This window comes from Armigeres subalbatus, chromosome 3 (assembly GCF_024139115.2).
Source record: "Armigeres subalbatus isolate Guangzhou_Male chromosome 3, GZ_Asu_2, whole genome shotgun sequence".
Taxonomy (NCBI): domain Eukaryota; kingdom Metazoa; phylum Arthropoda; class Insecta; order Diptera; family Culicidae; genus Armigeres; species Armigeres subalbatus.
The window spans coordinates 309,745,585-309,768,069 of record NC_085141.1 but is presented as its reverse complement, the minus strand read 5'-3'; the positions used below and the strand labels follow the sequence as shown (position 1 = coordinate 309,768,069).

General features: G+C 39.9%; 1 pseudogene; it reads right to left on the bottom strand.

Moving 5' to 3' along the window:
* LOC134222641 (protein king tubby 1-like) overlaps positions 1–22,485 on the bottom strand; it is a 42,775-nt pseudogene that overhangs the window by 373 nt on the left and 19,917 nt on the right.

Sequence of the window (22,485 nt, the reverse complement as noted above, 5' to 3'; positions counted from 1 at the left end):
AATTCTTTCTAAATGGGTAACAGATGGTGGAATTTGTGCATGTGCTTGAGGTAAATTATGGAAATTGAGTCAATACTTTGGGAATTGCCGGTCAACGAGTGTGGTAGCGTGATTGCATGAATAAATTTTAATAGGGGGATATTGTTCATGAGATTATGAGCTCCTTCTTACTAACATACTTCATAAAGTTGTCTTCTAAGAAAACGGTGGATGGCAAAATAAATTGCTTATCTAATTGCAAATAATCGATAAATATTGAAAAAGTATCAATTATTATATTGATTCTGGTAATGGCCTCGGGTCGAAGCGAACACCATCTGTCAGGCATTCTTGCAACATGCCCTACCCATCGTATCCTTCTAGATACTTGGTGCGATAAAGAGTTGGGTAAGCTAGTGGTTCATCCTTCGCCACCACTCATCATATCTTTGCACACCGCCAAATAAGCTCCCTTTTCACAAATACTCCCAGTGTTTGCAAAAATCTGAGAGGACTACGGCTATGAGCGTTTTGTACATAACATATTCGGTGCGAGTGTGAACTTTTTTTGACCGCAGTTTATTTTTGAGCCCGTAATATATCTCTCCTTCTTCTTCTTATTGGCATCCCCCACTGGGACATTGCCGCCTCGCAGCTGTAGGTACTTCCGAAGGAATTCCTGGAGGAACTTCCGGAGGAATTCCTGGAGAACTTCGGAGGAATTTGGAGGAACTTCGGAGAATCCTGGAGAACTTCGAATTCCTGAGGAACTTCCGGAGGAATTCCTGGAGGAACTTCCGGGAATTCTGAGGAACTTCCGGAGGAATTCTGGAGGAACCGGAGGAATTCCTGGAGGAACTTCCGGAGGAATTCCTGGAGGAACTTCCGAGGAATTCCTGAGGAACTTCCGAAGGAATTCCTGAGAATGAAGGAATTCCTGAGGAACTTCCGAAGGAATTCCTGAGGAACTTCCGAAGGAATTCGAGAACTTCAGAATTCCAATGAAGGAATTCCTGGAGGAACTTCCGAAGGAATTCCTGAGGAACTTCCGAAGGAATTCCTGGAGGAACTTCCGAAGGAATTCCTGGAGGAACTTCCGAAGGAATTCCTGAGGAACTTCCGAAGGAATTCCTGGAGGAACTTCCGAAGGAATTCGGAGGAACTTCCGAAGGAATTCCTGGAGGAACTTCCGAAGGAATTCCTGGAGGAACTTCCGAGGAATTCCTGGAGGAACTTCCGAGAATTCCTGAGGAACTTCCGAGGAATTCCTGGAGGAACTCGAGGAATTCTGAGGAACTTCCGCAGGAATTCCTGAGGAACTTCCGCAGGAATTCCTGGAGAACTTCCGCAGGAATTCCCGGAGAACTTCCGCAGGAATCCTGGAGGAACTTCCGAAGAATTCTGGAGGTCTCCGAAGGAATTCCTGGAGGAACTTCCGAAGGAATTCCTGGAGGAACTTCCGAAGGAATTCCTGAGGAACTTCCGAAGGAATTCCTGAGGAACTCCGAAGAATTCCTGGAGAACTTCCGAAGGAATTCCGGAGGAACTTCGAAGGAATTCATGCTGAGCTAGACCTGAAGGAATTCCGAGGAACTCCGAGGAATCTGGAGGAACTTCCGAAGGAATTCCTGGAGGAACTTCCGAAGGAATTCCTGAGGAACTTCCGAAGGAATTCCTGGAGGAACTTCCGAAGGAATTCCTGAGGAACTTCCGAAGGAATTCTGGAGGAACTTCCGAATGAATTCCTGGAGGAACTTCCGAAGGAATTCCAGGAGGAACTCGAAGGAATTCCTGAGAACTTCCGAAGGAAATTCTGAGAACTCCGAAGGAATTCCTGGAGGAACTCTCAGACCGAAGAACTTCCAAAGGCACCTGAGGAACTTCCGAAGGAATTCCTGGAGGAACTTCCAAGGAATTCCCGAGGAACTTCCTGAAGAATTCCTGGAGGAACTCCAAGGAATTCCTGGAGAACTTCCGAAGGAATTCTGAGGAACTTCCGGGAATTGAGAACTCGACGGAACTCGAAGGAATTCCTGAGGAACTTCCGAAGGAATTCCTGAGGAACTTCCGAAGGAATTCTGAGGAACTTCGAAGGAATTCCTGAGGAACTTCCGAGGAATTCGAGAACTCGAGGAATTCCTGGAACTTCCGCAGGAATTCCTGGAGGAACTTCCGCAGGAATTCTGGAGGAACTCCGCAGGAATTCCTGGAGGAATCCGCAGGAATTCCTGGAGGAACTTCCGAAGGAATTCCTGGAGGAACTTCCGAAGGAATTCCTGGAGGAACTTCCGAAGGAATTCCTGAGGAACTTCCGAGAAATTCTGGAGGAACTCCGAAGGAATTCCTGAGGAACTCCGAAGGAACTTCCGAAGGAATTCCCGGAGGAACTTCCGAAGGAATTCCTGGAGGAACTTCCGAAGGAATTCTGGAGGAACTTCGAAGGAATTCCTGAGGAACTTCCGAAGGAATTCCTGGAGAACTTCCGAAGGAATTCCTGGATGAACTTCGAAGGAATTCCTGGAGGAACTTCGAAGAATTCCTGAGAACTTCCGGAACAGGGAACTTCCGAAGGAATTCCGAGGAATTGAGGAATTCTGAGGAACTTCCGAAGGAATTCCGGAGGAACTTCCGAAGGAATTCTGGAGGAACTTCCAAGGAATTCCAGGAACTTCCAAGGAATTCCTGGAGGAACTCCGAAGGAATTCCTGAGGAACTCGAAGGAATTCTGAGGAACTTCCGAAGGAATTCCTGGAGGAACTTCCAGGAATTCTGGAGGAACTTCCGAAGGAATTCCTGGAGAACTTCCGAAGGAATTCCTGGAGGAACTTCCGAAGAATTCCTGAGGAACTTCCGGAAGGAATTCCTGGAGGAACTTCCGCAGGAATTTCTGGAGGAACTTCCGAAGGAATTCCTGGAGGAACTTCCGAAGGAATTCCGGAACTTCCGAAGGAATTCCTGGAGGAACTTCCGAAGGAATTCTGGAGGAACTTCCGAAAGAATTCGGCGGAACTTCCGAAGGAATGCTTGGGAACTTCCGAAGAAATTCCTGGAGGAACTTCCGAAGGAATTCTGAGGAACTTCCGAAGGAATCTGAGGAACTTCCGAATGAGGAATCTCCGAAGGAATTTTGAAATTCCGCAGGAATTCCTGGAGGAACTCGAAGGAATTCCTGGAGGAACTTCCGAAGAATTCCTGAGGAACCGAAGGAATTCCTGGAGGAACTTCCGAAGGAATTCCCGAGAACTTCCGAAGGAATTCCTGAGGAACTTCCGAAAGAATTCCTGGCGGAACTTCCGAAGGAATGCTTGGGGAACTTCCGAAGAAATTCCTGGAGGAACTTCCGAAGGAATTCCGGAGGAATTCGAAGGAATTCCTGAGGAACTTCCGAAGAAATTCCTGAGGAACTTCCGAAGGAATTCCTGGAGGAACTTCCGAAGGAATTCAATGATATATAGACTACTAAGAAGTTTCAATTGGTGTGACAAATTGAAGGAGGCCTTCGATGCAAAAATGTAACGTCAAAAACTGTCGTCCCGTGGACATTCAAATAAATATCCCGTGAAAATTCGACTCATTTTTTAAAAGAAAATCGCATCACTCGAGGAAATTCAAAGAATTTTCCGAGAAAATCGAATGGATTCATCGAATGAAAATCCCGTGGAAATTCGAACGATTTTTCCGTGAAAATTGGAATGAATTTCTCGTGGATTTGCAAATGTATTACCCGTTTAAATTCGTTTAAAACTCGAACTATTCATATCAAGGCCGCTCACCCGCAGTTAAAAAGAAATCCATTTGAACCATATCACAGATTGCTACGCCATTGCTCACGAGTTGTACGCGATTGATCCAATTTGTAATGGATAGCGATATACCTACATCATCGGCATTCTTGCAATATGAGAGGCTTCATCAAATCTGGCCCCTCAAGCCCGCCCCCTTGGGGATTGTTTTATTATATTTCCTTGACATCGTTATTCTATCATTTCACTCCGACCGCCCGAAATCCGAAAGCCAAACTGTGCTTCATGCAGCACAATCACTGCGCTAATGCCGTCCAACCCGTATCAAAGTTATCGCAGTTTGTCTTGCTTGGGTAGGAAGGACCTGCTGCGGAGAAGAAAATAGCTTTTTGTGAGTGTTGATCTTTCGATGTCACGCTAAGAGGAGCCGGCAAAAGTTCCGATGAAACTTGATCCTGACACTTTGTTAATCCTATTAAGGAAATAGGGATTGTTTCACATCATAACATGCGATGGACGAGTTTTTTCTTGAAAGTGGAAGATCTAAATAACGTAGAAATACGATTGTATATTTCCAACAAAACAATTAATTAGCTGAATGGTTTCAACCGAAGCAAGTTTGTAGCTTCATCTTGGTTTTCATCATGGTGACATTGCAAAAGCTTAAATGTCAAATAACCTTTGAACTCAGAATCAATTAATGATTTGATTATGCGTATTAAATTTGAATCACAACCGAAATGAAAACTTTTACAAGCTTGAAAAATCTATAAACATTGAAAATATACGTCTAACATCAAAAATGTTTAGGGAAAGTTGGCACTTATAAAGTTGAATATAGGAAACAATGGAGAACCACCGAACAATACCGCGTTTGAAATAGAAACATGGTGCTTTGCCTGCTTCCTGCGTGAATATGAAAAAAAATTTCAAAAACCATCCGTCGATTAACGAGCTTGGAAAGATCGTTCATTTCCATTCATATTGGTTGCTACCATTACATGTTTCTAACAGTTTGTGTCCTTTTTTCCCTCTCTCGTAAGGGAGAACTGTCCAATATGCACCACTTAAGCTTTCTTGATGTTTTCGCCAATTTGAACAAGAATATCGAACCATTTCAACGTGCAGATGCAGAATTTACAAAAATAGCTACAATTCACAATGATTTTTCTAACGCATTCAAATTACGGCCTGAGGTAAAACGCTCGAATGGTGGTGTAAAATTACTCAATTGCATGTGGTCGGGTTCACCAAACGCACCAAGCGGCTTTTCGACTGACTTGTGATATTTTGTTCGTACAAGGACAACGGAAATCGTTTCAATCAATTCAAGTGTACATTTGCAATAGGATATCATCATTTATTGGATTGAGGGATATCCAATAGATTTTGATCAATTAAATCTGCTAAACGAAAGTTTGAGTTACCACCAATCTAAAACAGTTACCGCCAATTCAAAACAACTGCAAACCAAAACACGCCGACCCGATACACGATCCAGTCAACGATATCATCGAGCCACAAGGAGACCAAATATCAATCGATAATTACTTATCGAATCAAAACATACAACATACATTTCACCATCTATAAATATCAGCAGCCATCGGAATGCGCACGTTTAGTTTGCAATTAGCTTAGGACTTAGATAGTCATTTTATGATTAGCTTAGGATTAGGACAGTAGGATTAATAAGTGAATAAAGTTATTTTTTAAAAATAGATTTAGGATAGTAATTCGTTTAACTGGCGCTGAATAGGGACCAGCGCGTAATTCCATTCCATTGTGTGTCAGTGATAAACGTGAACAAACATATAAGTGAATGTGAAGATCGCACTGGTTCTTTAAAACAGTGTGAGTTTAATAGTGCCACAGCGATACAGCCTGGTGGGCTATATAAACGTGATTCTACCTCGCGTATACACGCAGCCGTGAAGATACAGCGCCGAGTCAGTGGTGCAAGAATTTAGGCAGCAGACAAAAGGGATCCCGCAACTTCACTGGGACAATTGGAGCTCACCCGCCAAGTCGAGATTGAAACGATACAGCATTGCAACCGCATCGCCTCCGATACAACGAGGTTGTTAGCATGATTATATTGTAAGTATTCTTTAAGATAATTTAATAAAGAAAGTGAAAGGAGAAACAACTTTTCTATAATAATAGTGTTATAAATTTATTTTATTAAAATAAAACAGAAAATTTCTAAATTCTTTTACATAATTAAATCATTCTGGATTATTTGATAGACAAATTTAAAATCTCACAATGACTAGTGAAACGATCGAGTGACCACTATTCTACAGAGGCTGATCTCTAGAACAGGCAAATTATACTCCGCCGAATTGGATTTTAATGATCCAATTTATTATTTGAATCCAGATGGGACAATGACCCATCCGCAATAGAAAAATACCAGATTTGATCAACGGAATTCCAAATTTTGACGGATCGTCCGACGAATTGAGAGTTGGATTCGTGATGTTGATACACTGGTAAGAGCTACCAAATAAACTCTTCCAGTACTGTTCCCAAAAATAAATTTTATGCTATTTGCACCGTAATTCGTAGAAAAATTAAAGGTGAAGCAAATACTGCTTTGGTAAATTCAGACGTAAATATCAACTGAACCTTATAAAGAAAACGTTACTCACTTATTACGGAGAGAAACGAGACCCACTACTTGATTACCAATTGATGAACATGACTCAATCTGGTAAACCATTGAAAATATATTATGATGAAATTAATAAACTTTATCTTTAATAGCAAGTCAAATAAAGACCAATTCTGCTTCCAACATCCAGAAGCATCAAAAGCAATGATCAGTGTGTTTAATAAAAGGCAATGACGCTTTTATTAGAGGCTTAGATGGAGATATAGGTAAGTTCTTGAAAAATGAACCTGATTCACTTCAAATGCGTATGCATATTGCATAACCTATCAAAATATTGAATTAAGAAAATGATGACAAAACCCAAATCTTTTGACATACCTTCCACTTCGAAATATTTTCTACCCGAAAAATACCACCAAGAATTCCACAGTCCTTGCAGCAAATCCATGGACATAAAGTGATTCACCCAACACCAATATACATGCCACCAAAGTTTGTACCAAACCACCACAAATAGTTCCATTTATGAAACCACAGAACCAATACTTCAACCAATATTCACCAAATCCACAATGGACTCTTCCCAACCTCAAAGATTCATTACCCAAAACAATCCCAAAAATCCACCGAATAACCCACTTCTATAAACCAAACGTCAAACCTGAACTTATTGATACAACAAGTGAATTATGCAAACAGACCCCAGTTCCTAATAGAACTTAAACAATATACATCCAAACGATGGATTATACGGACATGAATCAATATTTTAGCAGTACCAAATCTTTCAGAAGAATCTTCGCAGATGGAGAATCTTTGAAAGATACGAAAATAAAATTCAATACCAGGATAATTATGAAGAATCTTCAAGAAGACGAAGCCGAATTAAATTTTTAGAGTAAATTCCGCGTTACCATATTTTTATTTTATGGTAATTGTGAAAAGCCATTAAAAATGTTATGATACCGGATCGAATAAGAATTTTATTCATCCAAAATTTGCAAAATTTCACACAAGTTAATAATCCATTTTATGTTTCTTCAATTGGAGGAAGCATTAGAATTGAAAAATTCACAAGCAAAACTTTTTAAACCTTACTCTGAGGTAAATGTTAAATTGTATCATATGGACAAGCTAAAACTTTTGATGCAATAATTGCCATGATACACTCAAAGAAATGGAAGACGAGCTCGGTGGTCTAGTTGGTACCGCTTCTGCCTTATAGGCAGGAGGTCGTGGGTTCAATTCCAGGCTCGTCCCTTTCCTACTTTGTATTTCTTAGTGCTTTCTATGTTTCACGTTATACAAAACGATTCCTACTGTTATAACCTTCCACTCAATCCTAAAACCACCCGTGGCACCTATGAGAGGTCGTAGAGTTCTCTGCACTTTCTTAAGTAGGTGTCCAACAAACCATCCTTCCTTCCTCAGCATTCGCAAGGACGTAGCCAGGACAGATCTCGACTATTGGAGAGTGCATTCTTCCATCTAAGAGAGATTAGTCCCAAATCAATATCTGTGGTAACGGATGAAAGTGATGCTGCCTCATACAATAGTCTTGCTTACACCTACGAATTTGTGCGAACTGTAAATGCTAATGCTAATGCTAATGATACCAAAGAAATGGAAGCAGTAATTGACACAAAAATAATGTATTGAAAATTAATAATAATTCTATTCCTTTACTAGCAAAAATTACAGGAAGTTAACCAAATCCAAATAGAGATGACCATCTGAGGAAACCAAAAGAAGCAGTTACTCAAATTATTAACCCAATTTCGATCTTTTCAACCAGTAGATGGTAAGTTATCATTCACATCGAGGATCAAAGCAGAAATAAGGACTCATGATGACAATCCTATTTACTCCAAATTATCCATACTCCACATAGCTTAAAATCCGAAGTTGAAAGTCAAATCAATAAACTCTAGAAGATGGAATAATTCGTCCATCTAGATCTCCTATAATTCACCAATTTGGGTTTCCAAAAAATCGGATGCTTCGAACACAAAAATACAGATTAGTGATTGATTATAGGAACTAAACACAAAACAATAAGCGATCGTTATCCTATTCCGGATACTTTCATCAGTACTGCGAATTTAGGAAAAATAAATATTTTTCAACTATTGACCTAGCTTCCGATTTCACCAGGTACTCAATGTCTGAAAAAGACATTGAAAAGACAGCGTTTTCAGTGAATAATGGAAAATGAGTTTGTTCGTATGCCATTCGGTTTGAAGAATGCTCTAGTATTTTCAAAGAGAATGGATGATGTTCTAAGGAACATATTGGGAAAATTTGTTTTGTTTATATTGATGATATCATCATTGTAGGTAAAACATTTGAAGAGCATCTGAAAATATTAAAATCATTTTCGAAATTTTGAGAAAAGCAAATTTCAGTTCAACCAGACAAATGAATTTGTCAAATATGAAGTAGAATTCCTCGGCTTTATTGTAACTAAAAATGGTTAATGCCGAATTCAAAAAAGTTGATGCCAAAAAAATCCAGAGCCATAACTTGAAAGAACTTAGAATGTTGTTAGGATTATCGGATATATAGACGTTTTGTTAAAATTATGCAAATGTAGCAAAACCCTAACCAAATTTCTAAAAGGTGATAAGGACACAAACAAGTTTCAAAGACGAATCTAGAAACTTTAAAATTTCATTGATAATGACGGAAAAAAGTTCAAATTATTAAAGACATACTATCTTCAGAAGATGTATTGGCTTTTCCGATTTCAAAAACCTTTTCTTCTAACTACTGATGCTTCAAATAAAGTAAGGCGCAGTACTATCACAAAACTTTCACGATGGAGAAAGACCGATCACGTTTATTTCTAAAACTTGTCTAGTACAGAGGAAAATTACGCTACCAATGAGAAAGAAATGCTGTATTGTTTCATTACACATACACGAAATTATATATGGTCATAAAATTATCATTTATACTGACCATCAACCCCTAACATTTGCCATCTCTCCAAAAAATAAAAATTCAAAGTTAAAAGATGGAAAGCATTCAGAAGAACACGATCATGAAATTCATTATAAGCCTGGTAAAGCAAATGTGGCTGATGCTTTATCAAGAGTTCAAATAAATTCCATGACCGCAAACTCCAGCACTCTGAAGATGATGACAATTCCTTTTATTCCATCCGGAACTCCCATAAATGTCTTCAAAATCAATTATTTTTAAAATTGGACCAAGATCTAGTTACGCCTTGTAGTTCCATTTGATAACTATAAAAGACACATTTTCATTGAGCCTAGATTTTCAAGAGATTATTTGAAGGAACAATTAAAGAAATTTTAACCTAATGTAATTAACGGAATATTTACTGATGAACCAATAATGGCTACTATCCAAGAAATTTATAAAGATACATTCAATCCAAGAATTATAAAAGCAAGATTTTCTCAAATCAAAGTGCAAGATATGAATAACAAGGAAAACAATTGAAGAAATAAAAAAGTTCATCTATTTGCTCATAGAAATGCTCAAGAAAATTCAGAACAATTATTGAAAACTTTTATTTTCCAAAAATGGGTAAAATAACTGCAGAATTTGTGAAAACCGAGATATGAAGACTGAAAATATCAAAGAAATCCTCAAATTTATACCATTTAAAACACCAATTCCAATCAACCTTGTGAAATAGTTCATGTAGACATATTTATATATGATCAGGATAATCTGTTTTACATCAATTGATAAATTCTCTAAATACTTAAAATATAGAGCAATAGAGCAAATCACTTTTAGATGTTGAAGATGCTTTATTAGATCTCATGCACGAATGGAATATACCTAAAATAATCATTATGGATAATGAAAGTTCATTTAATCAAATATTATTGAGCAACGATTGAGAAATTTGAATATCAACATTTATAAAACTCCTATCAACAGATCTGAGACCAATGGACAAATCGAGCGTTGTTCTTACTCTCTACGTGAAATTTCCAGATGTATAAAAAAGGAAACACCAGCAATAGATGTACCACATTTAATAAGATTGGCTGTTCATAAATACAACAATACTATCTACAGTTTTGTTAAAAACACCCAAATATTTATATAGGTGAAACAAATAAAAACTTAAGCACACAAGAAATAGATAGAAGAAAAGTAAAAGCCATGAAAAATTATAAACCAATATAATAAAAAGAATGAAAACATACAAGATAAAAGTTATCCCAGTTTTGAACTCAGGATCTTATGCTTTTGAAAAAATCTAAAGAAATTTCAAACGAAAAAGTAAATATAAAAATACAAATTCAAGAAGATTTTGATATATATATTATATAGTAATAACCGAAAAATACATAAAATGAATATAAGAAAATTATAATGTTTTATTTTATCTTTACTTTTAGGCTGTTCTTTATGCGTGCCATACATTCTGGGAATCAACATTCAAAATCCATGATCTCAATAAAACTTTTCAAGGATAATACTGATAGGAAGGCAAAACTACAATTAGATTTGTTAGAATAGTTCAACCAATCAATTTCACAATATTTGAGGAAATAATTGAAGACTTCGATGAAATAATAAAACAAATAAGTTGAATGGAAAATTATATCAAATACTAAAGAAAAACACTATTTTTGTATAACACATATTATAAATTGAACCAAACTTCATCGACAGAAGCGTTGGAACACCATTGAACTGTTTGAAGTGGATATTGGTTCTCCGGATGCAGATGATTTGAAAATAATAAATTATACTATGAATAATTTGATTAACCAAACAACGACAAGTTTTTGCATAACGCCATGGATATGAGAATACAACAAATTAGTAAAACAACAAACGACCTCCTCAATCTGGATTTTCAAACAACACGAAATGGATATCAACATTTTAACTACTATACTTAATATGGATACAGTTCAACATCAATTAGAAATTTTGGAAGATGCAATTACTCGCGAAGCATGGTATTCCAGCAGAATCCTATCAATGACAGATTATTGAAGATGAAACCATTCCTAGATCAACTGTCTATGCTTCAACATTTGAAGGTCTTTTATCAAAATCATCTACTCAAGTAACAATGAATGATACACATATAATGCAATAATAAAAATACCTCAATTATCATCATCGGAATTATATGAATACGAATTCATTGACTTTAATACAAAATGAAAAAGAGTACATCTAAACTCGAATTATATCCTTTCTAATACAACAGCCATATATGAAGTCGATAATGAATGCATAAAGGACGACACTTCTACATTTGTGACACTAAGATGCTAAAACCCGAACTTATGCATCACCAATTTAATCAGGATAATATGCCAACTGCACGTTTGAAAAACATAGCAACAGGAATCATCAAACGAATAGATGAAGCAAATATTTACTCAACAATGTAAAATAAGTTTTAAATCAAATTGCAGCAATAATACAAAAATTTGAAAGGATCTTTTCTAATCCAATTCGAGGTCTGTAAACTGTACTTGACAACATTCACAAATTTCATGATCAAACTTGATAGTAAAAGCTTCAGGCCAACTACAGGATTATCAGTAAGGAAGATTACGTTATCGATATTCCATCCCCAGAATACTTGGCAAATCTTACACTTAATCACAGAGGTATTTTGGAAAACGTGTATCTGCAAAACAAATCATTACATGGAATTTTCATTTCTTCAAACCATCAGTGCTTCAACTATACTTCATAGTAACAGTAACTGTATTCATTATCAAGAAATTTTATCAAGGAAAATAAACATTGAAATAAAAGGCCCCTGAACAAACTGAAGAACAGCACCCAAACTACCAGAAATTCGCATCACCATACCCAGATGTTTCATCAGAACGATTCATCGAAATTCAACAATTTCAACATGCCAACACAGGAACGTTCCATTAAACTTTGAGGACAAAGTATTTTAAGAAGGAGGAGTTACCACCAATCTAAAACACAGTTACCGCCAATTCAAAACAAGTGCAAAACCGATACACGATCCAGTCAACGATATCATCGAGCCACACGGAGACCAAACATCAACAATCGATAATTATCATTATCGAATCAAAACATACAACATACATTTCACCATCTATAAATATCAGCAGCCATCGGAATGCGCACGTTTAGTTTCAATTAGCTTAGGACTTAGATAGTCATTTTATGATTAGCTTAGGATTAGGACAGTAGGATTAATAAGTGAATAAAGTTATTTTTAAAAATAGATTTAGGATAGTAATTCGTTTAACTGTTTGGTTAGAAAATGAGTAATTTTTCGTTGGCGCTTGGTGCGTTTTGGCTGAACCTGACCAGAGAAACAATGGTAAACGAATGGTTGTTTGTTTATCTTAGGAATTGAACAAAAATCTATCTCACGGGTGATGTGGAAATCGTCTAAATTTAGTAGAAATTTAAGGATTTTGTTATTTTTTCCATTACAGTTCAATAATGTATTAATATTGAATTGTAATTTAATTGTAATCCTACTTCAGAGAAGGCTGTTGGTACAACGTTTTTTTCGAGCTCGGCAAAATCGGTACCCTGTAGCTCAGTAATTTAAAAACAGAATCTCGGCGGAAAATTACGTTTATTAATGATTTTCGGCAAAATATTTACCGTATCTCAGCAACCGAAACGTCACTTTTATTGAGATTTCGAGGAACCTGGAGGAAGTTGCGGAGGAATTCCCGGAGGAACTTCCGAGGAATTCGGATTGACTTCCGGAGGAATTCCGATTGACTTCCGGAGGAACTTCCTGGAATTCCCGAGGAACTTCCGGAGGAATTCCCGGAGGAACTTCCGGAGGAGACCCGAGGAACTTCCGAGGAATCGGAGGAACTTCCGAGGAACTTCCGAGGAATTCCGAGGAACTTCCGAGGAATTTCGGAGGAACTTCCGGAGGAATTCCGGAGGAACTTCCGAGGAATTCGGAGGAACTTCCGGAGGAATTCCCGAGGAACTCCGGAGGAATTCCGAGAACTTCGAGGAATTCTGAGAACTCGGAGGAATTCCCAGAGGAACTTCCGGAGGAACTCCCGGAGGAATTCCGAGAATCGAGAACTTCCGGAGGAACTCCCGAGGAACTTCCGGAGGAATTCCCGAGGAACTTCCGAGGAATCTGAGGAACTTCCGGAGGAATTCCCGAGGAACTTCCGGAGGAATTCCGGAGGAACTTCCGGAGGAACTTCCCGGGAACTTCCGAGGAATTCCGAGGAATTCCGGAGGAATTCCCCGAGAACTTCGAGGAATTCCGGAGGAACTTCCGGAGGAATTCCGAAGGAAGTTCGGAGGAATTCCCCGAAGGAATTCCGGAGGAATTCCTGAAGGAACTTCCGGAGGAATTCAGTGAACTTCGGGAAGGAACTTCCGGAGGAATTCCCGAAGGAACTTCCGAGGAATTCGAAGGAACTTCCGGAGGAATTCCTCGAAGGAACTTCCGGAGGAATTCCCGAAGGAACTTCCGGAGGAATTCGAAGGAACTTCCGGAGGAATTCCAGAAGGAACTCCGGAGGAATTCCCGGAGGAACTCGGAGGAATTCCCGAGGAACTTCCGGAGAATTCGGAGTGAACTTCGAGGAACCCGGAGAACTTCCGGAGGAATTCTCGAAGGAACTTCCGGAGGATTCTCGAGGAATTCCCGAGAAATTTCCGAGGAACTCCGGAGAAACTTCGAGGAATCCGAGGAATCCCGAGGAACTTCCGGAGGAATCCCGAGGAACTTCCGGAGGAACTTCCGAGGAATTGGGGTAACTTCCGGAGGAATTCGTGGGTAACTCGAGGAATCTGGGAACTGGAGAATTCCGGGGAACTTCCGGGAATCGGGGAATTCCGGAGAATCCGGGGAACTTCCGGAGGAATTCCGGGGAACTTCCGAGGAATCTGGGGAACTTCCGAGGAATTCCCGGGAACTCGAGGAATTTCGGGGAATTCGGAGGAACGGAATTCGTGAATTGAGGAACTCCGGAGGAATTCCCAGGACTCGAGGAATTCCCGGAGGAACTTCCGAGGAATTTCGGAGGAACTTCCGGAGAATTGAGGAACTTCCGAGGAATTCCCGGAGGAACTTCCGGGAGGAATTCCCGGAGGAACTTCTTCCGAGGAATTTCGAGGAACTTCCGGAGAATTTCGGAGAACTTCCGGAGGAATTCCCGAGAACTTCCGGAGGAATTCCCGGAGAACTTCCGAGTGAAATTCCGAGGAATTCCGAGGAATTCCGAGGAACTTCCGAGGAATTCCGGAGAACTCGAGAATTCCTGGAGGAATCGAGGAATTCGAGGAACTTCCGGAGGAATTCCCGGAGGAACTCGAGGACTCCTGAGGAACTTCCGGAGGAATTCGGAGAACTTCCGGAGGAATTCCTGGAGGAACTCGAGGAATTCCGGAGGAACTTCCGGAGGAATTCCGGAGAAACTTCCGGAGGAATTCGGAGGAACTCGAGGAATTGAGGAACTTCCGGAGGAATTCCGGAGGAACTTCCGAGGAACTTCCCGGAGGAACCCGAGGAATTCCGAGGAATTCCTGAGGAACATCCGGAGGAATTCCCGAGGAATCGAGAATTCGGAGGAATTCCGGAGGAATTCCGGAGGAATTCCAGAGGAATTCCGAGGAACTTCCGGAGGAATTCCCGAGGAACTTCCGAGGAATTCCCGAGGAACTCGAAGAATTCGAGATCGGAGAATGAGGAACTTCCGAGGAATTCCTGGAGGAACTTCCGGAGAATTCGAGGAACTTCCGGAGAATTCCCGAGAACTTCCGGAGGAATTCCGGAGGAACTCGAGGAATTCGAGGAACTTCCGAGAATTCCCGGAGAAACTTCCGGAGGAATTCCCGGAGGAACTTCCTTGAGGAATTCGGATGAATTCCCGAGGAACTCCTGAAGAATTCCGGAGGAACTTTCGGAATTGAGAACTTCCGAGGAATTCCCGGAGGAACTTCCGGAGGAACTTCGGAGGAATCCAGATTCCGAGTGAATCCGGAGGAACTTCCGGAGGAATTCCGGAGGAATTGAAGTGGAATTCCGAGGAATTTCGAGGAACTCGAGGAATTCCGGAGGAATCTCCGAGGAACTCGGGAACTTCCGAGAACTTCCGGAGAACTTCCGGAGGAACTTCCGGAGGAACTCCGAGGAACTTCCGGAGGAACTCGAGGAACTTCCGAGGAACTCCGAGGAATTCCGGAGGAACTTCCGGAGGAACTTCCGGAGGAATTGCGGAGGAACTTCCGGAGGAATTTCCGGAGGAACTTCCGAGGAATTCCGGAGGAACTTCCGGAGGAATTTCCGAGGAACTTCCGAGGAACTTCCGAGGAATTTCCGAGGAATTTCGGAGAACTTCCGGAGGAATTTCCGGGGAACTTCCGAAGGAATTTCCGAGGAACTTCCGAGGAATTTCCGAGGAACTTCCGGGGAACTTCCGAGGAATTCCGGAGAATCTTCGGAGGAACTTCCGGAAGAATTCTCGGAGGAACTTTCGAAGAATTCCTGGAGGAACTTCCGAGGAATTCCCGAGGAACTTCCGACCATTCCCCGGAGGAACCGGAGGAATTCCTGAGGACATTCCGAGGAATTCTGATGATTTCTGGAGGAACTTCCGAGGAATTCCGGAGGAATTCCCGGAGGAACTTCCGGAGGAATTGCCGGAGGAACTTCAGAGGAATTCCCTGGAGGATCTTCTGAGGAACTCGGAGGAATTCCCGGAGGAGTTCCCGGAGGAGCTTCCGGAGGAATTCCGAGGGGCTTCCAGAAGAATGAGGAATTTCCGGAGAAATTCCCGAGGAACTTCCGAGGAATTCTCGAGGAACCCGAGGAACTTCCGAGGAATTCCTGAGGAACTTCCGAGGAATTCCTGGAGGAACTTCCGAGGAATTTTGGAACTCCGGAGAATTCCCGGAGGAACTTCCGAGGAATTCCTGAGAACTTCCGAGGAATTCCGAGTGAACTTCCGGAGGAATTCCCGAGGAACTGAGGAATTCCGGAGGAACTCCCGAGGAATTCCCGGAGGAACTTCCGGAGGAATTCCGAGGAATTCCGGAGGAATTCGAGGAACTTCCAGAGGAATTCCGGAGGAACTTCCAGAGGAATTCCGAGAACTTCCGGAGGAACTTCCGGAGGAACTTCCGAGGAATTCCCGAGAACCTCCGAGGAATTCCGAACTTCCGGAGGAATTCTGAGGAACTTCCGGAGGAATTCCTGGAGGAACTTCCGAGGAATTCCTGAGGAACTTCCGGAGGAATTCGAGGAATTCCTGGAGGAACTTAGGTAAGTATTTAGAGCTTTATTCAAATTTGGGAAATAGTAGGTCCACAAAATTCTCTTGGAACATTCCTTGATAAATTTCAAAGAGATTATCAGTTGGGATCAGAGCCTAAAATATTCATCTTCATGAAGCAATTTCGGTCCAAATATTGACAAACATCGCATGAATATTCAAAACATAAAATAAATGACATAGTCAGACGATTCTCCACTTGCAATCCAACTCATTCATTCGACTGTCACTGAGTGTGCTTACTTTGTGCAGAAATAAACATAATTAGCATTGTTTATGTTAATGTTTACCGTTGAAAGGGCCTCGCGGATGAAAATCAGTTTCAGTTCTAGGTATGTGATAAATTACTTTACCATTTGAAACGTGTTCAGATTTCAGATAATTTATCAATTTGTAAATGTATAAATATTCAATGAGTAATATTCAAATATTGACAGTCCAGAGCCGACTATGAATGTGTCTGGAAGTGAGCTGAAAAGAAGAAAGGTGGCCTTCATCAAAATTTTCGATTATTTTTACACCTGGTTGGGAAAGCGAAATTGTTCGTCGTTCCCAATTCCGAGTTATAGACATTTTAGTATGAAAATAGCGCTCTACTGCTAAAGAGCTTCCCTCTGACCTTAACTACGCATCGCAGCGATATGATTATTATGACAAAATACTGCAACCATTTTTTTAGATTATTATACGCTTGTTACCTATTTAATTCCATTTCCAGCCACCTTCAGCATGATATTGATTTTAGAACATATTACACGGCATGGCTAAGGAGGGCCTTATATTACTAGCACAGACAGTTACTAGTGTTACTGGTAAATTATTGTTTAACATGATCAATCGTTTTAAATAATTATTCATTCACATAACAAGTTTCAATTTGGCATGTGTTGGGAAAGAATTGAGTGTATATGTGCATAAGAGATGCAGTGCATAATCAATAATCCAAGCCTTTCAGCTGTTTTCAGAGGACAATATAAATTTATCGAGTTCGGCTTCATTATGCTATTTGACGATTGAGACAATAACTTGGTAATACTCGATTCTCCCTTAGATATTATATGATGATTGGAATAAAAAAAATCCAAGAAACTTATTTAGTAGCGGACGAGGTTTTAGTTACCCCCATTGTTAAAAAATGAAAGAAATTCATGCAAAGGATTTTGAAAGGTCGAAAATGAAAAGATCCAAACGCAACTCTGAAAGATAACTCAAGCCCCGTGAAGAACTATTGAAAATGAAAAGATGCTCTGTTTTAATTCAAAGTTATGCAAGGTTCTGACAGTAGGAGTATAAATTTTACATTATTAGTATATAGTACTATATGCACAGCAGTGGGACATCAAATAAAAGCAAATCTATATTCTATAACTAATGCCCACAGAGTAGTTCTCTCACCAGAAACATCTTGCCAACTCACTACTGAATGGAAGTCATCGGTAATGTTGTCGGCACCCAACACGCAGAAGTAATAATTTCCGGCATGGCACCATCATCACCACCAAACCAACCACACCGTCAACGTCGTTACCGTGAACTAGAAAAGTGGTGAACTTTCTCCGTCTTCAAAGCACGTGCTACGCTATTTCCGGAGGCACATTATGTACTACTTCCGCACTTACCTTCGACTTCCAACTATCCAACAGCCCGTGGTGACTGTCGGCGGAGCTTAATTTTCACCCTCTGTGTCCTCGGTCATGCCCGGCAGCAGCACCGTCATATTCCGTGGCCCCTTGAAACCCATAATATGTTGGTATCCTACGGAATAGACCCTCAGAGAGTATAAAAGACAAACCACAACAAACATCATTAGAACCATCGCCATTGAACCGGAAAGGCATAACTTCGTCAAGGAGTGCATCCCGCACTCTATTTTCCACTACCACGTATATCACCACCGCCAGGTCGAGCTCGGATTCGCGTGGTCCTCCTTTACCGCTGTCGTCACGAAGAACGTCGTTCCGAACACATTCGACCGGAGCTTCCAACGAACCCATCCTCCGTCGGGACAAATCGGTCGGATCATACCATGATGTAGTTTGATGTTTTGCTCTTCCGTTTTTCGACCGATAGTGGAAGTTCGACTTGGTTACTCAACTCAACGCAATCCTAAAGAAGTGATTCCACCAAACAGAACACCTCTTGCCGTAGTCTCGTTCCAGCAGGTAGTAGATCGAAACAACCCCGGTCCATGCCCTTCCGGTCCTCGCGTTATCCGACATTGTACAGCACGCCTGCGGGCGGTTGCGTCACCCACTGCCCACCGGTCCAACACGTCCCCCGGTGTCAGCATGTACCGGCTTGCGGCGAGGAATGTTCCACACTTTTGCCGCTACTGCTGTCGTGATGGCTACCGCCGTTGTTGTTCATCAGGCAGGTGAAATGGGCGCCGAATGCGCGCGAGGTGGTCGGCACTGTGTCGGGTCGAGTCGAAGCTGTCTCGACGACGGAAGAATGTCCACCGGTGCTTTCCTCGTCTTCGCTGTCCTGCGACGAAGTGAGCTTGAGGGAGCTGCAAGGATAGGGTGAACAGGATGATACATAAAATGACGTTCCTGGTGGCCGCACGGCAGCTCTACTTTGGATTTATTGTAAATCAATTGTAATCATTTTCCTGGTGGCCGAACGGCAGCTCTACTTTGGATTTATTGTAAATCAATTGTAATCATTTTCGACATTCGAATTGAAATCAGTTTGATAACATTAGACCGAATTCTCTATATTCTAAATTTCTACTTCTAACTGTCGATATCCGATTTATAATTCCCAATTTCCTAGTTTTAGTCTGCTCCAATTTTCTTCAATTTCGTTCTTCTTTTTTTGTCATCTTATTTTTCTTATTCAAGTCTCTTCTAAAAGTCTGTGCCACAAAAAGGGAGGAAAAAACTATTGAACTTTGGACTTTTGAAGTTTTGGCCTATTGATTTTTTGGATTTTTGAACTTTCGGACATCTAGACTTCAAGGCTTTTGGACTTTTAGAATAGGTATCGGATTTTAGGGCTTTTGAACTTTTAGATCGTTGGATTTTTTGGAATTTAGAACTATTGGGATTTCGGGCTTGTGGACTTTTGAACTTTTGGACTTTTCGATTCTTTTGGAATTTCAGCCATCGGATTTATGGAGTTTAAGACTTTTGCGCTTTTGAAATTTTAGACTTTTGGACTTCTGGGCTTTTGGGCTTTTGGACTTTTACACTTTTGAGGTTTTGGGCTTTAGGACTTTAAGCTTTTTGAACTTTTTGACTTTTGCCATTTTGGGATTTTGGACTTTTACACTACTGGAAATTTAAAATTTTGGTATTTTGAAATTTTGAATCTTTGGACTTTTCGATTTTTTGAATTTTCGACTTTCCGACCAAAAAGGAACTTGAGAAATTTTGAACTTCTTTAGCTTTTTGCTTTGTAGACTTTTGCCTTTTTGAGGTTTGGAGCTTTTGAACATTTAAACGTTTGAGGCTTTTGAACATTTAGACTTTAAGAATTTAGTAATTTTGGAACTTACGAAATTTTGTAATTTTGTCCTCTAGACTTTTGAACTTTCAGACTTTTAGAGTTTTGGTTTTTTGAAACTTCAGATTTTTTGAATTTTGGTATTTTGGACTATTGGACTTTTGGGCTTTTTAACTTTTTAGCTTTTGGCCTTCTCAGGCTAGTAGAGTCTTGGGGATTTGGACAATTAGACTTTTGGGCTATTGGATTTTGAGTTTATTTTGGAATTTGGGATGATTGAACTGTTGGTCTTTTAATCTTTAGGCTTTTGGCCTTTCAGACTATTATAGTTTTGGAGTTTTGGACATTTAGACTTTTGGGCTTTTGGTTCTTGGACGATTGGACTTTTGGGCTTTGGAATTTTTAGACGTTTGGCATTTTTGACTTTTTGATTTTAAGACATTTGGGCTTGGCGATGTAATGCCCATAAGAAGAAGAAGACTTTTGGGCTTCTGGGCTTCGTAAATAATACCGCAAACATTAATTTTCATTAAATAACTTTCACCGCCTGCAGTTTATTATAAATGACTTCTGAGTACCTGTAAAGGATTCTGTAAGCATTTTCGACAATAAATAACGGGTATCGTTCACGCATTTTGCCTTTCCAAGGCATAAAATGATTCATATTTGTGGAATTAACCAAAAATTTAAAAAAAAATCGCTTTTGTCACATAACCTGTTTTATCACCCCAAAATTCACCAGGGGTGATAAAATCGGGATATTACTGTATTGGATTTTTGGGCTTTTGGACTTTTAGACTGTTGGATTTTTGGAATTCAGAACTGTTGGGATTTCGGCCTTGTGGACTTTTGAACTTTGGGACTTTTCAACTTTTGAGCTTTTGGACCTTTGGATTCTTTTGGAATTTTGGACTTTTCGATTCTTTTGGAACTTTAGCCATCGGATTAAGAGATTTAGACTTCTGGGCTTTAAAAAATTTAGACTTTTGGACTTCTGGACTTTTGGAATCATAGGCTTTTGGACTTTTACACTTTTGGACTAATGAGATTTTGAGGTTTTGGGCTTTAGGACTTTAGGCTTTTTGAAGTTTTCGACTTTGGCCTTTTTGGGAGTTTGACTTACACTACTGCAAATTTATAATTTTGGAATAATTTTGAATCTTTGAACTTTTCGACTTTTTGGCTTCTTGACCTTTGACTTTTGGACTTTAAGGAACTGTAGGTTTCGGGCATTTATGCTTGAGAAATTTTGAACTTCTTTTGCTTTTTGCTTTGTCGACTTTTGGCGTTTTGAGGTTTGGAACTTTTGGACTTTTAAACGTTTAATGCTTTTGGACTATTAGACTTTTAATAATTGCAATTTTAAACCATGAATTTTAGGAATTTTGTACTCTGATTTTTGAACTTTCATGCTTTAGAGTTTTGGTCTTTGAATTTTAATTTTTTGAATTTTGGTATTTGTGATTATTGAACTTTTGGGCTTTTGAACTTTTTAGCTTTTGCCTTCAGTAGTAGAGTCTTGGGTTTTGGACAATTAGACTTTTTGGACTTTTGACTTTTAGTTTTTGGAATTTTGATGATTGAACTGGCTTTTTAATATTTGGCTTGGCCTTTCAGACTATTATGGAGTTTTGGACATTTAGACTTTTGGGTTTTTGACTTGAGATTTTGGAATTTTGGACGATTGGACTCTGGCTCTGGAAACCTTTTAGGACGTTTGCATTTTTGATATTTTGATTTTTGGGCTTCGTAAATAATACCGCAAACAACATTAATTTTCATTAAATAACTTTCCACCTGTAGTTTATTATAAATTGCTTTCTGAGTACCATGAAGCATTCTATAAGCAGTTTCGACACGGGTATCTCACGCATTTGCTTGCCAAGGCATAAATGATCATATATTTTTCCGATTTGTCACATACCCCGTTTTATCAACCCAAATTCACCAGGGTTGATAAAATCGGATAATACTTTATTGATTTTTGGGCTTGGACTTTTCGACTGTTGGATTTTTGGAATTCAAAACTGTTGAGATTTCGGCCTTGTGGGCTTTAGTACTTTGGGACTTTTCAACTTTTGAACTTTTGGATTCTTTTGGAATTTCGGACTTTTCGATTCTTGGAACTTTTGGAATTATAGCCATCGGATTTCGAGCTAATTATATGTCGGATTTTAAGGCCCCCCAGACCTAAGTGATTTATCACGACGCGATTATGACCTAGTCGCCGCGATTCTTCGTTGGGTCGCTGCAAGCAATTTGGTATTTACGCTTCCATTACCGCGACAGAATCGCTGTCGCCAGCGATAGAATCGCGTCGCAACGTCGCATCGCGTGTATTTGGGGGAACCTTTAGACTTTTGGGCTTTAAAAAAATTAGACTTTTGGACTACTGGACTTTTTTAATCATAGGCTTTTGGACTTTCACACTTTG